General features: G+C 39.3%; 1 protein-coding gene across 5 annotated transcripts in view; it reads left to right on the top strand.

Annotated features, from left to right (window-relative positions):
• LOC135701166 (FHIP family protein AAEL005291) overlaps positions 1 to 22059 on the top strand; it is a 93222-nt gene that overhangs the window by 31216 nt on the left and 39947 nt on the right. The gene's annotated exons all lie outside the window — the stretch shown is intronic.

The raw sequence follows: 22059 nt of genomic DNA, 5'->3' as shown, positions 1-22059 counted from the left end.
TTCCTTTATCCTCGGCTTTGGATTGACTTGCGCTCCCATTGCCCCACCAAACGCTGCAAAATGAAAAAATGAAAATGAAAGTTTAGCACTTACTTAATTTCTCACTTTAATAAAGTTAAAAAAGAAACGTAATTAATTTGAGTAAGTCCAGATCTAAAAATATTCAATAACTTGTAGTTTCGTATTGCATGTACAAGCTCAAGATATTGAAAATTTTCAAAGTGCATGAACTAAGGAAAACATTAAATGATTTATTTTAGTTCGTAATTAACTTTATGAAAGATTAGAGATCTTCATTGCAGTCCCATTAACTTCACAACAATTGTAGGAACTTTAAAGAAGTTCTGAGGAATGAAAGGAAATGATGAAAATTTCAGTGAAGCTCCAAACTACAGTAACATAAGGGAAGTTAACACACTGAAATTATGGGGAACTTACTGGTGTTAAGCAAAGTTGAGAATTATAGGAAACTTGTGCAAATTTTTAAGAAGTTCTAAGCACCTCAGAAAAGCTAGATCTAGAGATCTTAGGGGAATTTCAAATCTTAAGAGCAATTCCCATGACTTCAGTTCAGACTTTTTGGAGCAGTTTAAATATCTATAATCGTAAATTTAGAAAAAATTGAGAACCTTTAATATGTTCCAAGAATTTCAGGGAAGTACGGAGAATTTATGAAAACTTCAGAAATATTTCAGGAACTTCACAGAAGTCCAAAGAAGTTCAGGGAAATTTATTTTCAATAGAATTGAGAGCTTTAGGGAAGCTTCGGGAACATCAAAACCGATCAGAGAATCAAAGGACAATTCAAATAATTTCAAGAAAATTGTAGAAACCTTAAAAAAGTTCCGGAAACTTCAGCAAAGTTTCGATAGAACTCTGGAACGTGATACAAATTAAACGAACAACCGGAAAACGTGAGAGTATTTTAAGGATGTTATACCATGGATTTTTTTTTATTATAGTCACTTTAACGCTCTTGGGTCATTCGTGACTTGTCCGGGGGTGAGATTTGAACTCGTGACTTTGGCGTGAGAGGTATGCATGCTAACCACTACACCGGGGTCGCCCCCGGATATTTAAAGAACTTTAACAAATGCGAAAATTTAGCTAAATTTATGAAAAAATGCGAGAACTTTTATTAAACAGCGATAAATATTTTCAAGGAATTCCAGGGAACTTAGAATTGAGAATAGTCGATAGACGATTAGATAGCTTCAGAATAGTCCCATTAACTTAAGCAAATTTGCAGAGAGTTACAAGGAATTCCGTGGAATTCTGGGGTATTCCAAGAATTCTATGATTGATTTAAAAACGTCAGGGAATTTTGAATATATATATCAGAAAATTTGCCGGATTATTAACTTCAGGTAAGCATAGGTAAGTTCAGGGAGAATAAGTGAGCATTTTTGATAGTTAGAATACCTAAGGAAAATTGTCGAAACTTCAAAGCAAATCAATTAATTTCAGTTAAGTTATGGGTTCTTAAAATATACTGATGAATTTAGGGCTGTCTAGAGAACTTCAGAAAAATCATGAGAACTTCAGTGAAAATCAAAAAAATATATTAATTATTTTGTTCTAATCCCATGAAAATTGTGGGAGCATCAAAGTGCCAGAAATTTAGAAAACTTCGAAAACTTCACAGAAGAACAGTGGCCATCAGAAACATTTCGAGAATTTCATAGAAATGTTTGGAGCTTAAGGGGAGATCCGCGAACTTCAGGAATTTTTATGAACATTAGCAAAATGCGGGAGCATTTGAAAAAAGTTTAGTAAGCTCCTAAAATTGGAGGAATTTCAGGGAGACGTCAGTTCAATTAGTTTCAGAAAATTAGTGGGAAATTTAAAGCAGTTCCCAGATTTACAGATAACTTCAGAGACGTTAAAAATTTAATTGAGGTCTTCGCATGAGTTCAGAAGTTCTGAAGCTCAAACATTTTAAGGACGGTACAATTAAATTCAGCGCAGCGTACAACAAGCTTCATGAGAACTATAAAAACGTTAGAGCAGTTTTGAGAATTTAATAAAAGAACAGAGAACCTCAGAGCAGTTCCGTTAACATTAGAGAAGTCACATAAAGTTTAAAGAAGTTTAGAGAACTTCAGTGAATTGTTAAACCTTTAGAAGAGATTCATAATCGTTAGAGGAAACTTTAGGAAGTCCTATAAAGTTCAGGGAAGTTTAAGAATTTGATGAGTAGTATTTTGAACATCAAGCTCCCTCCCCATGGACATGGAGGTTGACGGTACTGAAGCAAAGGGTTATGTTTAATTTCTTTATATTTGCAACGATGATGATTTCCCATAGTGACACATATCACCTTCTTAATGCTTCAGTATACCTCAAACGATTAATTCTTGGTTGTTAATAGAACTTCCTTGATGCAATCGGCTGCATTATGCAGACTGAGCAATTCTGATTATAGTATCAGATTTGTTCTGTATACAGAGGAACTGGGAGGGCTTATTAAAAACTTCTCACCAATAAAGTAATGATCTTCTTGTAAATTTTGCATATAATTTTATTAATATTTTATTTTATTTAAGCATATTATTTTTGTTACAGTCAATTTGCATTAGCATATGATACAAGAGATTTAATATTACTTGCTCGTTTTCGCGTAAAATAATCAATATTTATCTTACTTGTAATCAATATTTATCTTACTTGTAATTACCTTTGAAAGTTTTTTTTTCAAGTTTTTTTTTGTGATCTGAAAATTTACCCAGTTTGGTTAGAAGTTTCGAAGCTAACGCATGTCCACAGGCCTAATAGAAAGATAGGCAGAACAAGTGTATCATTAAGAATGGTTGCATGCAGGGTTGCTTCCACTCACTTGCTATAGATGAGTGATTTTCGGAGTTTTGAATTCGTTAGATGTTGTAATGGAGATTTGTGCTGTTGGATGCGGGTGGAGATTGGAGGGCGGGTGTTTGACGCATAGATCCTGTCAATTTCGCTTTCAGAGTGTCGCAGTCAGCGGTTTTATGATTCGTGAGCATCGTTGATTGTGGATTTGACGGGTTTTGTGTGTCGGACGCTTGCTTTTTGGCCTCTTCTTGTGTCTAATATGTGCAGAGTATCATTATAACGTCTAATGGTTTTGAGATTCCTGGTGGCGTGAAATATATTTGTGAGAATATCTTTTTGAGATTTTAGCAGTCACGTTTTGTTTGTAGTTTATATTTTATTTATTTCATGTAATTATCGTTAATAATAGTTATTCAAAGCGCTGTGGATTATAAGATGCTCGATGACCCTCGAGGGATCGATTTTGCTTACTGAGCAGAAAATCATGGATTTAACCCCAAGCTCTTCCACAGCACAATAAATCGCCACCATCATTTGTATATTTGATATTGAACATTAACCTCGGAAACTATTTGCATATCAAGCGAAAACGTAGTCCTGTATTGTCGCGAAGCGTTATGGTTCTGAGATGCTCGATGACCCTGGAGGGATCGTTTTTGTTTACTGAGCAGAAAATCATGGGTTTAATCCCAAGCTCTCCATCATGACTCTTAAAATTCATTATCACTAAACAAAATTAATATGTTCTTTCGATAGTCGGCTATCGAGAGATTAAATAAACAACAAATAAACAATACATACTTTTGGTTGCATCGCCAACTTGAGGTGAATCCTAACCGAATACCCTACCCAACCCTCCAACTCCGTAGCACTTATGAGGGTGTCGCTAAGTCGGTGGCTTCTCGTTAAGTAAGTACTACATCAACATTTCCTTCCCTATCCCTAGTTATGGTAAAGATGGGCGTGGCCGGGAATAGCGACAGTCATGCTTCTGTTACTCTTGTTTAGATTGGAACCAATGTTTACTCCTCAGCATTATTCCTGAAAGTAGTCTAACTGAGAATTTCAGAAGAGACGTGAGTGTCGCTAGTATCCAATCTACGAAGTATATCATAACAACGCTAACGCTAGTAGTATTTTGAACATCAAGCTACAAAAGAACTTCAAGGCAAATTCATTAACTGCAGGAAAAATTTGGGAAGTTCTCAGAATAGTCCATTCCATATTCAATGGAAATTTCAATGAAGCTATCCTTCGAACTCTTTGTTCTGTTAGTTTTCATCGTAATTACCTTGAAATTCTCCACTATAAGACACCCTTTGGAAAGATTGTCAGAATATTCATTGAATTCATTTCAGATTTCCTTTTGAATCTCACACCTTCCCTTGGAATTCTACTCACATTGAAAGTCTCCTAAGAAATCATTGGCATTTCTACTCACAAATTCCTTAGATTTCTTCTCATAATTTGTTTGGCGAACTCTCCTGAATTTATTTTCCGAATTCCTTTGAAGATGTCCTGGAGTTATTCTCAGATTTAATTGTGATCCTTCTTTTAGTATTTAAAAAATCCAAGGACTTTATTTGTTTTCTTCCACAAACTTTATGAAATAACCCTCAGAGCGCCCATGGAATTTTCCTTTGAAGTTCACAGGAGTTGTGCTGCTCAGAAATTTCTAAGAGTTTTCAATAAAATTTATTTTTAATTCAATTCAGGGTCACTTTTTGGTCACTATTTTTACAACTATAAGTCACTATTTAGTCACTTATTTCTTCAACATGGTCACTAAAATCACTATTTTTGACAGCAGTGATCGCTACCAGCCCTGCCTTTATGATTTCAAAGCACCAGAAATAACAAAGCAGGGGTGGTAGCGATGAAATTTGCAGAGCACTTGAGGCAGAAATATCGTCAGCATACGAGAATTAGAATTCAAGAGTAGAGAACAATATAAAATCTGAACCCAAAACGTTCTTTAACTTCGCGAACGAAAGAATGAAGTCATGTACATTCCCATCACGCATGCAGTTTGAAGAGTTTGATAGCACTGATAGTGAGGATAGGGTAGAGCACTACTTCGTCGTAATCGCCCATTTCCGTTCTATCGATCAGAAAAGATCAATAATATCAATGATTTCACAATGCACAAATCAATAATAGGTTTGTTCCGATACGTTAGTTCATTAGCTACAACATAAATCCTGTTAGAGCCCATTGTATGAATATTTACGCTCATTGTTCTCAAAACAAAAGAAGCGCTCCTAGCGAATCCCCTTTTTCTACGTTTATCCGTAGGATGAAGGAAATCTAATGGCGTTTCAATGCGTTAGAACGGAATTGAAACTCATAGAACGAATTTAGAATCAAGAAGCAGTATTAGATTTTTAACAATATCTCAATAATTTGTGACTCTTAATCAAATCCAACGGTAAAGGTGAATAAATTTAGAAGTCATCTTTGACAGAAATATTCCATTTTTCGTTTAAACTCGTTCAGAAAAAAGAGGTAAAGCGCGGGTTGTGCTTAGTAGGACGGAAATTAGATCAAAAACCCTATTTGTAACCAATTTGCTCGTTTTTTCCAAAACATATATAAGAAATCCAGTAAAGCTCTCGGTTTGAATTATTTTTCTTACCTACATGAAGGGGAAATGACGTATCAGTTAATAATATCACGGCTAAAGAAATTTTTATGACTCTTGAAAGTCTCGATGCCAGTTAAGGATCTGGTCCTGATGAAATACCTCCATTTTTATTGAAAACATAGCAACTAGTTTTGTTAAACCATTGTTTTGGCTTTACAATTTATCTCTCAAAACAGGTGATTTTCCAAAAAATTGTAAGAAATCATTTTTAGTCCCAATATTTAAATCTGGCAAACGGTCAGACATTAAAAACTATAGAGGTTTTGCAATTATGTCATGTATTCCTAAAATGTTTGAAGCAATTGTTAACCAGCAAATATTTAACCAGGTAAAGCATCGCATTTCAAATAATCAACATGGTTTTTTAATGGTCGGTCACCGTCTACTAATCTTTTGGAATTTGTAAACTTTTCTATTGAAGCAATGGATAGAGGTAATACCGTTGAAACCTTATACACTGACTTTAGTAAGGCCTTTGACATTCCCTTACTTCTTTTTAAATTAAAACGTTTAGATATGACAAGTACACTTTTAAAATGGATTGGACCATACTGGACAGAAAGAATACAGATCGTTTTAAAGGAAAAATGTCCTCGCCAGTTAATGTTACCTTGGGAGTTCCACAGGGATCTCATTTAGGTCCTTTATTATTTATTTTATTTGTGGATGACGTGAAGTTTGTGTTAAATCGCTTAAATGTGCTCATATATGCTGACGATATGACATTGTACATGGAAATCTTTAACAATTCTGATTTGCTAAATTTTTAAAATGAAATTGATGTTTCCTACAATTGGTGCGTTAAAAGTCTGCTGGATATTAATGTTAAGAAATGCAATATTATATCTTATTCCAGAAAACACACTACTTTAAATTTTACATGTACTCTAGGAAACCAGCTGGTTGTATGGTGCGATAAAATAAGGGACTTAGGAGTAATTCTTGACTCGAGGTTGACATTTGTATATCATGTGAACACCACAATTCACAAAGCAAATAATATGTTGGGATTCATGAAAAGATTTAGTTATCATTTTAAAGACCCATATACCATACCATAAAACACTTTATCTACCTTACGTGAGATCAATTCTCGAATATTGCAGTGTGGTTTGGGCTCCATACCATGAAACGTATATAAATCGTATAGAATCATTTCAAAACAGTTTTTGTTATTTGCTCTTAGGAAACTAGGCTGGACCTCTTTTCCCCTTCCTTCTTATGTTGAATGTTGATAAACATTGAAAAACTTAAGAAACGAAAAGAAATTTCCATGATTTCCTTTGTTAATGATATTATCTCACAACGCGTAAATTCAGAAAACAATATTAGCAAGCTTAAATTTTTACGTACTATCACACATGTTAAGAACTCGAAATGTATTTCAACTGTCACCTCACAGAACGAATTATGGTAAAAATGGACCAATCAATAGAATGATGAGAGTGTATTATAATTATTGTAAACTTGCTTTTTTTTTGAGTTTAAAACAATTTTTATTTCTTAGATATTTGTTTATGTAATCTACATTCATTGACAATTTCAAATAAAACGTATGTTTTAAAATAGCATGTAAGTAGTGATTTTAGGAACCACGTTGAAAAAATAAGTGACCACACTTATTTCTTCAACGTGGTCACTAATATCACTATTTTTGACAATATTGATCGCTACCACCCCTACTTTGTTAATTCTAATGCTTTGAAAAAAAAGCATAAGAGGACTTGAGCTTAAAATGTAGTGTCAGATTAAAAGGCAGCTCCTTGGCGTACGATTTATGGAAGCCCAGATGTTTCCACCCAATTGCCATAGAGGTTAAATAAAATAAAAATTAAAGCTCCTGAAAAAAAAAATTTCATTTCATAATCAAATCGTGCATATACTTTTTGAGACACCCTATGAGCTCGCCAAATCGTTTCAGCTTTGAAAGCTGATCAAAACTAATAAACAATGATTCACTTGATTTCATTGTTCGATACCTCTGCTACCGTTATTCACGCAAAGATGTCCCATGTTACAAATGAATTGGATATACCATGGGACAGTTATGCGTATAACGCCAGTACGAATGATAAAACTTATTACACCCTGATTGCAATGATCTTTGAAATCGGTCAGCTCACACCGTTGTCGCTGTTGATGGCCATCACACAGTAACCGACATTCACGCCTCGCCATTTTTCGTTTGTTTGTTTTCGCACTCTATTTTCTACCCCACATGGTGTTGGAATTGCGATCGATGTAGCAAATGATCTGAATCTATCTGTACCTGTCACTGTGTGTAATTTTCGATCAAGATGAATATGTTCGATTGCTTGGTGTATTTTTTGTTAATAAATCGAACTACCCAATGCGAAAAGAGATTGTTGTATCAACTGGAGCTACTGACATTCACAGTCCTGAAAGTCCTAGCCGGCAACGACGAGCTGTAAAAGTTCACCACCCTTGCCATGCCATTCACCTGAATGAATCAGTCGCGGTTGCAGTAAGCAGGGAGAACAGTTATAAAGTCATGATCAGTCGAAGACACGGACACGACGACGTGCGTCGGTGGTGGCCAAGGGGATTCCGTCGTCATCGTCGTAACAATAACAATAGGTAGTATGTACAACGATTCTTCACCACTTGCAAAATGCCTAAAAGCTTAAGTACTCGGCGTCGGTGGCAGCAGTGGCAGCAGTGGCAGCAGTGCGGTGGCGGTAAACATTCAATCCGTAATGCATCAAAGTGCTTACGTTCACAATTCCGACACGTGCGTGGAGGAGCCGTTGGGAGTTTGCTTGCTGGTCGGTCGATGGATAGAGGGCAACAAGAGAAAAAACGTTGAAAGCAACGACCCAAAACAGAAATGAAAAAAATATCGCATATGTATAATGCGCGAAATGATTATGCAGTCACCCGCACTGTACCGCTATGCTGCTTTTTAGCCACCGTAAAACGGGGGGAAACTGATCACCGCGGTGATGCGATTCTGCTCAGGATAGTCTTCTCGAAGGTGTTGGTTTGATGAAGAATTTTTTACAGTAGGCGTTCTATTAACTCTTTCGTGCCCCTTTTTTGTGAATAGGGGTTAGATCTAATTTTCTGCCTTCTAAGCACAACCCGTGCTTTACCTCTCTTCTTCCAGAGGATTTTTAGACATAATGGAATGCTTCTGGATTCGATAAAAAGTCACAAATTATTCATATTTCGTTAAATATACAACACTGCTTCTTCACACTTAGAAATCATTACCGACAACAGCTGAACTGTTCGGTAAAAATCAGGCATTTTCATTAATTATTTTTTAGTCTTCAAAACAAAGAGAACTTCACCACAATTGCAAGACTCTAGCAAGGCTGACAGTAATTTAAAATTAAAATTGAATGAAACTGCTTTTGAAATGAGGGTCATAGTTTTACCGAACGTTCACCTGTTGAAAGTTCGGTAAAAAATACCGAAGTCAGTAATAATTTCTGAGTGTGTTGATTCCAAATTTGGCATACGGGTTCTAATTTTGTACAATACAAATACATACCAACGTCATTGGATTTACTTTGTTATACAGATATGTATGTATGTAATGTATGCAAAGGATACCACTCATTGTTGCAAAGCACAGCCATTAGACAGTGGATCATCCTCCAAGTATGACTTGATCAAGTACGATACCTGGTTGTATTCAATTTACCATTGTAAGAAGGGCCAAAAACGGAGGGGCGGACCCGTAAGCAGATACACTTACGCGCAATCCGCGGGATCAGGAGAATCGTCTTCCAATGATAAAATCCTACAACCCGATGTAGAACAAGCCATCATACGAGGGAACGTCCCAATGAGTGGGGAGAAGAGCCCGCCGTCAATTCACGAAATGTTAATGACAGGGAGTTGGCAATTCCACTCTCCTCATCCAAATCGCTTCAATCCGGTGCCCTGGTGGTCCCATCCCTCCCCTTTGCATTTAATGTGTGTATATATATATATATATATTATATCGGCATTACCCGTTAGATTTTGTCAACACAATTTTGACTTCTTAGCTTTTCAAAATCTTTTATAAATGCAAATTTTATCATCTGACCTATTCCGCGAGTCGTGCGAATCTCCACCTCCAATGAGTCAACAAAAGTCACGCACTAGTGGGGTGACTCTCCGTGCAATCAAATGAAGAGTCCCCTCACACGAGGCGACCACCGTCACCCTACTAGCGACAGAGAGCCATACTACTCGCAGAACAGGCCTGCAGGTGACGTTTAAAGCTCCACAATTTTACTGAAAATCTAAGAAAATTATTAAACAGAATTTAATAATATAACTGCAGAGCACAAGCAGTTTAAATATACTGAGGACGTGTTGCCAAAATCAAACGGATACTTTATATGTTTATTAATTTATCTTACCTTAATGGACCAACTACTTACCTGTCCTTAATGGTCATAAGCTCCAATCGGTATTTCCCGGTAAATCCGATCACGATCCTTTACAACATTTGGCCGACCTAGTTGGAAGTTACCACCCTACACCAACGCGCATCATCGCAACCACTCAGCACTTTCTTCCTTTTCACTAAATTGAAGGGCTTCTAGGGAAACTATTTTCTTGCGGACCGCGTTGCGGTAGGACTTCACTGTTCTTCTCCTTCTTTTTCTCTTTTAACCATTTACTTTGTTATACAGATAAAGCCAAAACTGGAATGGATAAATTGATTCACTTGGAGTGCTTCTTTTGTTTTAGTAAATATTAATGCTCAAGACACCGTTACTCAATTCGGATTCTTCTTGTTTTTGAAATATTCTTCAATCATCATCATTAGTATACACATACATTCACACACAAGCCATCCGAAAATTAAAAGCAAATATTTCATGATTTTACATCGTATATTTTCTAGGTAAAACACCTTCACTGCATTTACTTACTTGTGTTCTTCGTAGCATTCCACAATTTCAATTTCTGTTTATACTCTTTAGTATGACTTGATTGCCCTGAAAAAATCTTTTGATATGAATTTTAGTTGGGACATGTTCAGAATTTTAACTCTTTTGGAAAATCTTGGTAGCCCTGAAAAGGGCCGATGGTAGTACAGGCTTAAAGCCTTTGAGAGATGATGATGACGTGTAGGCAGCTAGATCAGCTAATCGTACCGGACAATCCCATATTCTTCTATCATCCAGAACAACAAACGTATCAATGAATGTGTTTGCCGTCGAGTTATTAACGAAACAGAAAGTCGATGAAGAGAATCTATCAAAATCACTTGCACCCATGCTCCAAATTTGGTTACAAGATTACAACTCTGGAGAGCATTTTGTGTGGTCGTTGGGCGCGTGTGGTTCTGAATATGGCAATGAGTGTGCAAAATGTTACGCAATTGCATCTTTCCCTTTCGCACACGCCCGAAGATCGGAGGCGAATGTCACTTCGACTTGTTTCGGCTGATGACTGTGTTGGGGAATCAGCATATGCATGTACGTAACTGGTGAACTTGTTAAGTATTTCGACGCTTTCGGACAATGCTTGATATTTACAACTTTTTCAATAGTTTCTTGTTGAAAATAAACAGTGCTATCGATGCGTAGAAATATTTCTGAATGATTAGCGATAAACTTATTGAAATTGGTCCAGGGGCAGCTGAATTATTAACGTTCAAAATCTTTCATAATCTCGTTACACGTTCCATTTTAGGTTTTCACAAAGTGTACCCCCATATAGAAGTCACAGACGTAGTCCTACGTCAAAATCTGAAAACAAATTTCGAAGAAGTTTGTTACGGTTAGTAGAAATTGAAAAAGAAAAATAAGGAAAACCAAATGAAATTTTTCAAAGAACATATTTTCGTGAGTGAAAACTTCTTATCTTTCACTGGTGATAATTTCAGAGTGGTATGTCTTACCGTTTAAAGATATGATCGAAACCAGTTTTTTTTTTTATTTTAACCTGAAAAAATACCGGGAATTTCAAACTATAACATATCATTTTTATTAATAAATGTTCAAAGTCCGATTGTACTTATAATATTGAATCTAGCCTCATAATCTCGAACAGTTTTCTAGTACCAGGATTTTGAAATTTGTTCTCAACCAAAGTCTCTGAATATTGACAATGTATGAATCACACAATCTGAAACTAAACTGAATTATTTCTTTGGAACTTATTTCTCTTAGAATTTTTCATCCAGCGCCATAGTCTTGAAAAGTTTTCTAAGACCAGGATCTTGAAAATATTTATCAACTGAATTCTCAGAATCTTGACCCACCCCATGGACATGGATGTTGACGTTACTGAAGTAAAAGGATATGTTTAGTCTATTAATATCTGCGTTTTGCTTTCTTCTGCGATGATGGATTGTTATAATCCTTACTATACATGTAGACCAACAATTGTAATAGGCGGAATAACCAAACGTAACAATGCACAGTGGGCAAAAATTGACAAAACTGCGACTAAATTGAATAGCTCGGCTGCCAAACAGATTCATTTATTTATTTATTTGTCGTCAATTTGTGTAGACCGTTTTACAAATGTTGTCTTAAGTGCTATTTTTACAATTTTGGCTTTGTTATATTTTTTTTATAATATGTCTTAACAAACTAAAAAAAAATACTTCTAGCTGACGTTATACGAGGAATTAAAATATAGCTTTTATTTGGTTTTTGTCATTGGAAAGTCAATGTTATCGCAGTGCTTATTATATGTGTCCATCATTTGGTTCAAGGGTCCAAATTTGGCATAATTCGTACGATGACGATTTGTAGCTAATATATTTCTATTTCGTAAATGCCTAGATGTTGTATATAAATTTAAGGATGACAATCGTTCTATCGAATCAATGCGAGTTAGAAACGGTGGCCAGTAAGCGTATTGCCTGCCGTTGATACCAGTGAAGAGATGCGTACGTGTGTACTACATCATGAAGTGGCGTTTGGTGCTCTTTTGATCAACGTTGAGTCAACATATTGTTGGATTCGTCTGCTTCGAAGTACAGCCAAGGTGATTCGGTTCGTCGCGAACTGTCGCAGAAAAATAGCTGGTGTCCAAGGCAACCCCGGGTCAGGAACGTCTGCTAAAAGCAAAACCAAAATCTATCCTGCAACCTCTTGGACAGGACGAGTTGCAAGCGGCCGAAACGATCTTGTTGAGGCAGGCTCAACGTGACGGGTTTCCAGAGGAGAAATGGATCCTTGAAAGAAACCTAGATCCGAAACCGGAACAAGCTCCGGGTCTATTAGAAAAATCAAGCTCCATCTGCAAGATAAGCCCCGTACTCGATACCGAAGGAGTTATGCGTGTCGGGGGCAGAATAGAGCAAGCGGAATTTGCCACATTCGCCATGAAACATCCGGTCATACTCACTAAAGGAAATGCGGTAACCAACAGGTTTATAATGTACTACCATAAGAAGTTCGGTCATGGAAACCGTGAGACCGTGTGTAATAAATTGCGGCAACGGTTCCACATTCCCAAATTGCGATGGGCTATTCAACAAGCGGTGAAGAGTTGCATGTGGTGCCGAGTCAATCGCTGTTTGCCGCGAGCTCCCATGATGTCATCGCTACCGGTACAACGGATTACGTCACAACTTCGTCCGTTCAGCTCGGTTGGCGTAGACTATTTGGGACCCGTAGAAGTATTGGTGCGCCGACGATGGGAGAAAAGGTGGATAGCGCTCTTCACCTGTCTAGCGGTGCGAGCAGTGCACTTAGAAGTTGTGCACAGTTTAACCACCCAAGCGTGCTTAATGGCGGTTAGGAGGTTTGTCTGCAAACGTGGAGCTCCGGACGAAATATTCTCCGACAACGGCACAAACTTCAAAGGCGCTAGCAATGAGTTGGAAAAGATGTGGCACATCGATCGAGCTTTTACAGAAAGCGTGACAAGTTCCAAACTTAAATGGAGCTTCACTCCCCCAGGTAACCCACACCTGGGTGGTATTTGGGAGCGATCGGTAAAGGAGGCATTGAAGGCGCTCGATGATGGTCGAAAACTTACGGATGAAATCTTGCTGACTTCGTTGTCTGAGGCAGACGATATGATAAACACTCGTCCTTTGACCTATCTCCCACAAGATTTTGCAGAAGCTGCAGCGATAACACCGAACCACTTTCTCTATGGCGTTATAAAGGATGCAGACATGGTTGTGGACGGCGCTGTGGACTTTGCGGAAGCTCTGCGGAATGCTTATAAACGGTCGCAGTACTTGGCCGATCAAATGTGGCCGCGCTGGTGCAAAGACTACCTGCCGACAATAAACAAGCGGACAAAATGGATCAACGAGCGCAAAGCGATACAGGTATGCGATTTAGTGTTTGTCGTAGATGACGCACCGAGGAAGAACTGGATCAGAGGGATCGTTGAGGAAGTGTTTAAAGGTAATGATGGCAGAGTACGACAGGTGCATTCGAACGTCTAGAGGTGTGTTGCCAACTTGGCGGTTATCGAGGTTCCTAGTAAATTCGGCAATTCTGGCGAGAATCCGGAACCGGAGTTACGGGCGGGGGTGTGGCGAAAACCAGTAGGCACACAGTTGGTGGAGAGTGACGATCTAACTCATAGCGTAGATTGTTGATCGATCGAGTTGACAGCGATCGGACGGAAGAAAAAGGAGGAAACAAAAACAAACCTCGGTGGATATAAATGGAGTGTTAGCTAGGGGAAATGCAGGTAATGTCGGCCCAAGTGTCCCTAATTTGGGCCCATACATAAATTCAACAATCGACTAAATTTTCAATAGCAACCAAAAATATCCATTAGTAACGTCCCAATGACGCGTTCATCTAGATAAAATTGACAAATAGCAGATTTTTAGCGATGGGCCCAATCTTAGATCCATAGGCCAACATTAAAGACATTTCCCCTATATAAATAGCGATTAAATAGTTGAAAAATACAGTGAAAGAATAGTGTTTCAACTTAGATTAATTTCTTAACTCGACCTTAAATATAGTGGTAGTAAAATATTTCCAATTTTTATAATGTGGCCACTTTATCGGTCAATCCAGATTACCCGGAGAACCAGAATATGGCCAATATAACCCAAAATATAGTTTCCATCTTAAATACGCTTTGATCTCGTAATTCTGAACAACATAGAAAAATATATATAATGTAGCCATTTTATCGGTCGTTCCGGATCCTCCTTTGTTTTTCCTTTAAGAATATGTATAACATGTTGACTGAAACCCTTTGGCAGCCTCATGGCATACTCAATTTAGTCGCGGTGGTGTCAATTTTTGCCCAGTGTGCAATGGTTTGAAACGCAAATTTCTCGAGAATCAAAACACACTCACACAAACATTCAATGCCAGTCGAAAAAGGAAGTTTACTCTTTCAGATTCTAATGCTAGATTGTGTGGATTTGTTTTGATTCTCGAGAAGTTTGCGTTTAAGGCCATGGTTTACGTTTGGTTGTTCCACCTAACTATTCCAATTGTTGGTCTAGACATGACAAGAGGCAGAGATCTATTGTCCTAGGGGCAGAATAGGGCGCATTGCGTTGGGGCTTTGGAGAATGGAGACACTCTTTTTTTTTTCTATATGGCTCGAGGCTAACCCAAGAAATAAAATTACAGTAATATTACAAATAACATCGATACGTTGCACAGGGATGTAGATTTGGTTTTGATCAGAGGTTCGGCTCTTGTTGGAAACTATTTAGGTAATATAGGGGAAATGGCTCTAATGTTGGCCTATGGATCTAAGATCAATTTTATCTAGATGAACGCGTCATTGGGACGGTACTAATGGATATTTTTGGTCGCTAAAGCTCGATTCAAAGTAAATCTGGACGCACGGTTTAATACATAACTGCGCCCCTGGTGGTTGAAACAAAAAACGTTTGACAGGCATTTGTTGATGTTTCATTGACGAAGAAATTGGTGAAAAGTTTTTCTCGATTGATCGACGCATCCCGAAATTACGGATCATGGAACTTGAGAAAAGAAAATTGATTGCGCACAAACATCTAGAGAACCTTTCGTGGTTTGCCTCAAAATTAGCAAAAGTGTTAAAATTCCCAAAGTCAACGGTGAGTCTTGTAATCAAACGTTACAAGGATACTCTGAGTGTGAATAGAGCACAGTGCATCTATCATAAAAGTGGCACTAGGGACAAAGAGCTGAGGAGAAAGGTGTTGAGGTACGTGAAAAGCAACCCAGGTGTCTCCATACGTGATTTGGCAAAGAAATACGATTCCAACTTTTCCACCGTGCGTAAAATCCTTTCAAGAGAAGAATATAAGTCTTTCTGTGCCAGTAAACATCGGAATCGCTCCCTGAAACAAAATTTAGTGGCCAAAAAGCGAGCACGATTACTAAATATAGTTGAAAAATTTAATTTTGTATAATTTTTGCAAGGATTCTGCTAATGTTCAGGATTATTTTTGTTGGGCAAAATGCAAAATTCTAATAGTGCCTTAGTGGTTATGATCTTCCGGATTTCTTGTGTGTGAATAGTTTAGGTGCAAATCAGTTCAGATTTGTCAATTACTGATGGAAATTGGCAAGATGTTCAATGAAAAATGCTTTAATTTGCGTTGTGAAAAATCCTTATTCTTATGTAAAGAAACGGTTTGGTTGACGTTTCCTCTCGAACTCGCCTGGCGTTGGTGGTGCATTAAAAAGGCCTTACTTTTACTTTTAGGATTCCTGTGGACCGCTAGAAATTTTCTCCATAATAGTCGGAATGTTTTTGCAGAACACTTTAGGAATTCCCTCCAGAAAACTCTTGAAATTATATCTTTGTATAATTTATGTTTGTATTCTTAAAAATTCTCGCGTAAAATTGCTTTGATTTTTTTTCCATTATTTCTTTACTATTCGCTTGGAATATTCCTGGAAATCTCGTGATATGCCATTTAAAATTTTGAAAAGTGTAATCCCAATTTTTTCTTGGATTTCACCTCCGAATTCTATAGAAATTTCCTTGAAATGCTTCTCAAAATGCTCTTGAGGAGGATCTCTTGAAATTCTCTTGAAACTCTCCCAAGAATTCCCTTGACGTTGTTGACCTTCTTATTACCACAACGTTCGTGGCCTGCGAACAAAGATTGATGATTTTTTCCTGACTGCCGTTGACTCTGACTACGATGTCATAGTTCTTACGGAAACTTGGCTCGATGAACGCATTAATTCATCTCAATTATTTGGCAGTCTATTCACGGTATTTCGAAACGACCGCAACCACCAGAATAGTACCAAATCGCGTGGGGGAGGCGTCTTGATTGCGGTATCCAAACGCCTAAGCTCCTGCATCGATCCTGCTCCAGTTTGCCCTTCTCTAGAGCAGCTGTGGGTCAAAATAACGACGCCTCGTAGATCAATAAGTATTGGCGCTATGTATCTACCTCCAGACCGGAAATCTGATTCGAGCAGCATTGCAAACCACATCAGTTCGATTGGTACCGTGTTCTCTCGACTAGAACAAAACGACCTAGCTCTGATATTTGGTGACTACAATCAGTCAGGGCTCTCATGGAACGTTCCTGCAAACGATCTTCCTAGCATTGATGTTCTTCGCTCGAACATGCCCGCATCATGCTGTGCTCTCCTTGATGGTTTCAACCTGCATGGCTTAACGCAAATCAACTCGATACTGAATAGTAACTCTCGGCTACTTGATCTCGTTCTGGCGAACGAAGCTGCAGGACTGGAATGTTCTATACTAGAAGCCCCAGAGCCTTTGATTGGCATCGACACCAATCATCCTGCGTTGGAAGTTTCCATCAACCTATCTGTTCCTGTTCGCTACGATAACCCCCCTGTTGATGTACATGAGCTCGACTTTCGTAGAGCAGATTTCGTCGCGCTGAGTCACTCGCTTGCCCAGGCAGATTGGCAGTTCCTTGACACGTGTTGATCTATTGATGAAGCCGTCAACTACTTCGCTGAGGTCGTCGGCCGGGCAATAACTGATTCTGTCCCATTGAGGAGACCCTCTCCCAAACCCGTATGGTCCAATGCTCGACTACGGAATTTGAAGCGTCTGAGATCGAAGGCCCTCCGTAAATACTGTCGTACTCGTAACCCATTCACCAAACGATTATTTTCAACAGCGAGCAACGAATATCGCACATATAACCGCATTCTTTACAAGAGCTACACAAGGCGTGTGCAGGCTAATTTACGGCTTAATCCAAAGCAGTTCTGGTCATTCGTGAATACCAAACGAAACGAGGAGGGGCTACCAGTCGAAATTCACCTGGGTGATAGAATCGGCAGCAATTCCCTTGAGAAATGCAATCTTCTGGCAGAACATTTCAAAAGCATTTTCAATGACACTACGGCTTCGTTGTCCCAAGTTGCTGAAGCGGTGAGGGACACTCCCAGTGATGCTTTCAATTTTTCGATTACCTCGGTTACAGTAGACCTCGTCGAATCCGCCATCAAGAAGCTGAAATTTTCTAATGCTGCTGGCCCTGACGGGATCCCCTCAAGCATCCTGAAGCGATGCTGTTCAGAGCTTGCAACACCGTTTTCGAAGCTGTTCAATATTTCATTACAGCAGGGGGAGTTCCCTACGCGTTGAAAATCGTCATTCATGTTCCCGATCTACAAGAAAGGAGACAAGAGAAACGTCGAAAAATACCGAGGGATCACATCACTCAGTGCCTGCTCTAAAGTTTTTGAAATCATCATCAACGACGCATTATTCTCTAGCTGCAGAAATTACATTTCTTCTGACCAACACGGTTTTTATCCCAAGAGATCAGTTTCAACAAATCTAGCTCCGTTCATTTCTTTATGTCTTCGAAGTATGGAAGCTGGAGCGCAGGTGGACGTTGTATATACAGATCTCAAGGCTGCATTCGACCGAGTTGGCCACTCCATACTGCTAGCTAAACTAGAAAAACTCGGTGTATCCTCTGGTTTAACTCGTTGGTTCAAGTCTTATCTGACCAATCGGGAACTTTGTGTTAGAATCGGATCAGAGCAATCGGACTATTTTACAAACAGCTCCGGTGTTCCTCAAGGTAGCAACTTGGGACCATTGCTATTCTCGATTTTTGTGAATGAGGCCGAACTGATCCTCCCAACTGGTTGCCGATCGTTCTACGTGGATGATGTGAAGATCTATGTGATTGTTCGTAGCTTCGCCGATTGCTTGCGGCTTCAGCACCTAATCGATACTTTCGAAGAGTGGTGCTCAAGAAACTATCTCACGTTGAATGTACAAACATGTAATATTATCTCATTTCATCGCAAGCTGAAACCAGTGGCATTCAACTATACGATAAATCACCAACTTCTACAACGTGTGGACAATGTTCGTGACCTAGGAATCACGCTGGACTGCGCCTTAACATTCAAGCTTCATTACTCGTGCATCGTTGCGAAAGCTAACAGGCAACTCGGGTTCATTTTCAAGATCGCTGACGAGTTTCGCGATCCTGCCTGTCTAAAAGCTCTATACTGCTCTCTAGTGCGATCGATCTTGGAATTCAGCTCGGTAGTATGGTGCCCGTATCAAGCAGTTTGGATAGCGAGGATTGAATCTGTTCAAAGGAAATTTGTTCGGTATGCCTTTCGTCACCTTCCTTGGAATGACCCTGTGAACCTTCCGCCGTACGAAGATCGTTGTCAACTCATGGGTCTTGAAACACTAGAACATAGGCGGACGATTAGTCAGGCCGTGTTCGCAGCGAAAGTACTTATTGGTGATATCGACTCTCCAGGAATCTTGGCTGAATTCGAAATCTACGCACCCGAACGAGTTCTTCGGTCGAGGAGTTTCCTGCATCTTGGAGGGGGAGAGGTAGCTCATCGATTCTTCCGGTTCGCCTCCTAGCATCGTGCTATAAGGTACCAGGCGATAACCAGGGTAGTTGATCGATAGCTCGATGACGTGATTTCGTTGGCGTCTGCAATGGGAAATTCTCATAGCAGGCGTTGACGATGGGACGTTGTCGAGTTGTTGAATAGCAACTATCGTGGTAACTCACCGATTACCTGTCGATCTGCCAAATTTGGAAAGACGTCTGCATTGAATTGTCTCATATAATAATATTCCGCCCACTATATCACAAGAAATTGCGAGTAGCTGAGTGGAATGGAGATAAGTTAAGCATTGGGTACAGGACCAAGTCTCCCCTGGGTGGTGCCAAAAGATGAGCGCAATAGAATCATCAAGTTGCCATAAGGCACGGAATGAGACTATTGCATGGTTGGGTAGTCAAAGTCTTCCATTCGTTAGTCATTTCAGGTGGATTAGAACAGGTTTAGGTGGGCGTTGGCCAGATTTGGATTTTTCAGATGTAATCCTAGATAGGACCCTGTCATTGAACGTCGCGTGAAAGTGGAACTTAATGAAGGCCTAAGTACTCTTTCGTAGTTTTTAGTTTTCGGATTTGAAAAATCGTCGGTTACAGTGGCCTGCTTACTGAGCAGAAAAACGCTGTCCCAGGTCCTTACATATCAAAGAGATTTATGGTAAAATCGCTTGTGTATCGTGTATTTTGCGAAACTCGTTGTTGTCGTTGGTTCCGGGTTTGAATGGATACACAAATTTGAGCAACGGTATTATGTGATATGAGGGGCTCGGTGGCCTTAGAGCAACCGTTTTTGCTTACTGAGCAGAACATCATGAGTCTAATCTCAGGCCCATCTACATTCAAGATTCGTCAATCGTTTTATTTGTTAATATGACTACATGGTAATAACAGCAACTCGGTGATTAAAAAGGTACTCGTTTGCCTAGTGGCAAACGTTTTTGCTTACTGAGCAGAAGACCGTGGGTTTTGGTCCCAAACTCATCAAACTGATGTCATAGGACATCAATTCAGCTTATCGTTTACCAAAACGAACCCTGCTGCAAACCCAACCCTCTTATCCAACATCCCAGTGATTCCTCGTGGAAGTGCAGAGGTGTTCTCGGCTTCCATCAAAGCGAGTGTCATGTCAACACAATCCTTCCCATTCCTTTCTTGACCTGTGTTCGGGCGCGGCCGGCGCTGGTATTGCTTAATTTAAGATCACCAGTTTTTACACATTGAGGATGATTGCTAGTCCCAAGCATCGTCTATTGGTTCTCTGTGTAATTACAGCTGATCTGGCAGTAACAGAGTAGCAACCGTGGGCGGTCAATCAAGCTCAAGCTCGAGGAGTTTCCTGCATCTTGGACCTCGTGCTGCGAACTACAGCTTGCATGACCCAATACGTTTCATGTTTGGGCGTTTCAACGAGTTTTACGAGTTTTTCGACTTCAACTGTGCAGCGGAAACCTTTCATCACCGTATTCAACGCAGACTTCTGAGAAGGACTTCTACCTGATTCACGGACTACTCTATGCCATAGGAGGATAACTTTTTTTATGCTATAGACTTGATTAATGTTCGTTGTAATTGTATTGTATTGTATTATTGTGATTCATGTATTTCGAAAAGATATGGGGTTTTTACGCCTTTTCTAGGCTTTTCCCCATCAGGCTTCATTTAGACACGTTAAGTCCGATGAAGAAAACCAAAATAAATAAAACAAATAAATCTCATAATGTTTGGATAATATACATAATTTTAACACTACGGAAACAACATAAATTTACTCGTCATAATAACGATGACCAACTTCTCCCCACCTACCGGTACCATTTGGCAGCAGCGCATTGTTGTTGTTGTTGGCTGAATGGGCAAGAATTGTTAGGGGTTTGTTGGTCCTACTTTTCGCTCTCCGTGCGACCCACTGCATGCATGGAGGTCGGGTCATTCATGAACGGATCGATGGAAGAAGAAAAGACGTCGAAACACGATGCACCTTGATATGGAAATGTGGGACCCATTCCCTCAAAAACGGTCGTTTGCGGTGGCCGTTTCGGTGTAAGTGTGCCAATGTGTTTCTATTCAAGTGTGGAAATGGCTGTCTGGTTGGATGTTGAAACGGAATTTGTTGAGCTGCACAATGGCTTTTCCGAAATTGTGCATTCGAACAATTCACTTTTTCTAAGCACATGACCGACTACTTTTACTTATTCTGCAGAAACATATCTACCTCCCAATGAGATGTCCAGCACGTATTTTTGTTATACGTTACTCGCAGTGGCACGAGGCATTAAGTGCAAAAACATCCCATGAATGCCAATCAATCGTAATCACATACATTCAGTTCATGGTATTTTTTTGTGTGGAACTTTGCTGCTGCGGCAGAAGAGGCTCTTGTATTGGTGCCGCAAATGAAAAACTTCATTTAAGCCGCCGCAATGAAGAGAGCGTAAATTACGCATTTGAACAGGGGTGCTTTCCCTCTCGACTGATGCCGACCAGCCACCACCCGGTTGAACGTCGACAGTTTTACGATTATTGCCATTTCTCCTAATGTTGGACAAAGCTCTCAGCGCCAAAAAATGGCCCAAAACCATAAAACTGAAAATGTATTTGGTTTTGGGCCCTCTTACATTGCATCTCGGACAGGCAGGCAGTAAGTACCCCGTCAAGGTAGCAGCTTAGGCTTTGGCTTGTTAAAACGACCACGCAGAAAATGTTGCTGCTGCTGTAATCTCGGTCCTATACAAACGGTGCTACGACGCGACGGAACTATCACTCTATTTTTGACACAGTTGCTTCGCATGTAGGTGGTGCCTACTGCTGTTAGCCAAGGGATTTACGTTATTAGTCTTATTTCGTTTATGGTTCTTATTTA

The sequence above is a fragment of the Ochlerotatus camptorhynchus genome, unplaced genomic scaffold, assembly GCF_037179485.1.
Source record: "Ochlerotatus camptorhynchus isolate MF236.1 unplaced genomic scaffold, CSIRO-AGI_Acam_v1.1 ptg000150l, whole genome shotgun sequence".
Lineage (NCBI taxonomy): Eukaryota > Metazoa > Arthropoda > Insecta > Diptera > Culicidae > Ochlerotatus > Ochlerotatus camptorhynchus.
The sequence above is the reverse complement of the archived record's forward strand: the minus strand, read 5'-3'. Positions and strand labels throughout refer to the sequence as shown.